Source organism: Sinocyclocheilus grahami, unplaced genomic scaffold (genome assembly GCF_001515645.1).
Source record: "Sinocyclocheilus grahami isolate Dianchi unplaced genomic scaffold, SAMN03320097.WGS_v1.1 scaffold23.1, whole genome shotgun sequence".
In the NCBI taxonomy this organism is placed as follows: Eukaryota; Metazoa; Chordata; class Actinopteri; order Cypriniformes; family Cyprinidae; genus Sinocyclocheilus; species Sinocyclocheilus grahami.
This window is the reverse complement of record NW_015505202.1, coordinates 968,130-969,975: the sequence shown is the minus strand read 5'-3', so window position 1 is coordinate 969,975 and position 1,846 is coordinate 968,130. Positions and strand designations below refer to the sequence as shown.

The 1,846-nt window shown below is 33.4% G+C and overlaps 1 pseudogene; it reads left to right on the top strand.

The window, feature by feature from the left end:
- LOC107561262 (coagulation factor IX-like) overlaps positions 1-1,846 on the top strand; it is a 20,672-nt pseudogene that overhangs the window by 13,096 nt on the left and 5,730 nt on the right.

The following is a 1,846-nucleotide window of genomic DNA, read 5'->3' as shown; positions in this document are numbered from 1 at the left end:
TAAATTATCTATAGACAGAATCTCATTCCAATCTAGTTTTTTAAATTCCTCTTCAAATTTGTTTTTAAGTCGTTTTGGTATAATATTTAGCACATTTTCTTGTTGATATGAAAACCTATGTTTTGTTAATTTTCTTACCTCTAATATAAGATTATGATCTGATAACCCTGTTAAAAAATGTATTGACTTAGTTATTCTTTCTGGTTTGTTGCTAAATATTAAATCAATTTGAGTTTCAGATGATGAGGTGATTCTAGTAGGGCCCTGGATTAACTGTATGAGGTCAAAATGACTTACTATCTATCCCCTAAAGCTTTTTCCTATTTAACTTCTCATTCCAATGTATATTAAAGTCTCCAACCAAAATTAACTCTTTATTTCGATCAAACCCCTTCAAGAAATTTCTCAGATGATCATAGAAAATACTACTTGATGAAGGAGGTCTATATATGCCCACTACAGTAAATGTCATACATGGAGATAAAACAATTGTTACAGCAATATATTCTATATCCACTAAAGTACTGAATTCAATTTCCTTACATTTAATGCAGTCCTTCACGTACATAAGCAGTCCACCACCTTTTCCAAATTTTCGATCCTTTCTGAAGACTTTCTGAAATTCAGGAAATAAAATCCATTTAGGTAACGTTTAATTAGACAAATTATTAAAATAATTTAAACTGGATTTGAATCTCCAGCTGTTCCTTCTTCCAGAATTTTAATAAAGCACTTTATTTCAATAAATTTTTTTCTTACCAGTTGTTAATAAATTATCCTGTCTGTTAGATGGGGACCAGTGTAAATCATCACCCTGTCAAAACCGAGGCACTTGTGAGGACCAGATGGGCACATACACCTGTAACTGTCTACCAGGCATGTCTGTGAAATAGGTTAGACAAGAAATCTTTCTTCCCTCAAACACACAGTGCACCATATTGAGCTAATAATAATAGTGAAAATCTAATAAATTCCTGAAGATAATCAAAAAGATGCTTTGTGCTGTTTCTCAGTGACTGCCAAAATGTGTGATGTTGATAATGGAGGCTGTGAGCATTTCGGTGTTGTGATGGAGTCTCATGGGACAGGGTGTCAGTGTGCATCCGGTTACAGACTTAAAGAAGATGGATTCACGTGTGAACCTATAGGTGATTTAATTACTTCTTAAATTCCTAATGTCCTGATTGTTCCAAAAATATCTAAAAGAGCTTTCTTTCTTAAAGAACAAGCAACAGTTGTTTTAGAGAAAGACACTGCAAGCAAAACATAAAAAAAACAATGTGTTTTTTTATGTGTTATTAGTTAAGTTTCCATGTGGCAAAGTCAGTAAAACAGCTGTGAGAACTTTTGCCAGCGGTCCCACCTCTGGCACATCTGCACAGTCTTCCAATAAGACAATCAAATCCACATCCAGCACTTCCAAACCGGACAGTTGGACAACCTCTACAGATTCTAAACAAAAAGGCAGCAACATCCCGCCATCTCATGTTAAACTCCCCGAATGGGTCTTTGATGAGTATTTGATGTCTCCTGAACCAACAGTAAATGCCCCAAAAAGTTGTATTGTTGGTGGCAATCCAGCTTTACCTGGAGAAATCCCTTGGCAGGTAAAGATTATAAATATTATGTGCTATATCAGTCAAAATGCCTTTGATCAAATCATCTATGAGTAAATTATGGAGTTAGGGTAGGGTGACCAGATTTGTCATGGTTCAATACGGGACAGTGGGAGAGACGATATGAGAAATTTTATTTCATGATATCTAAATTAATATATATATATATATATATATATATATATATATATATATATATATATATATATATATATATATATATATATATA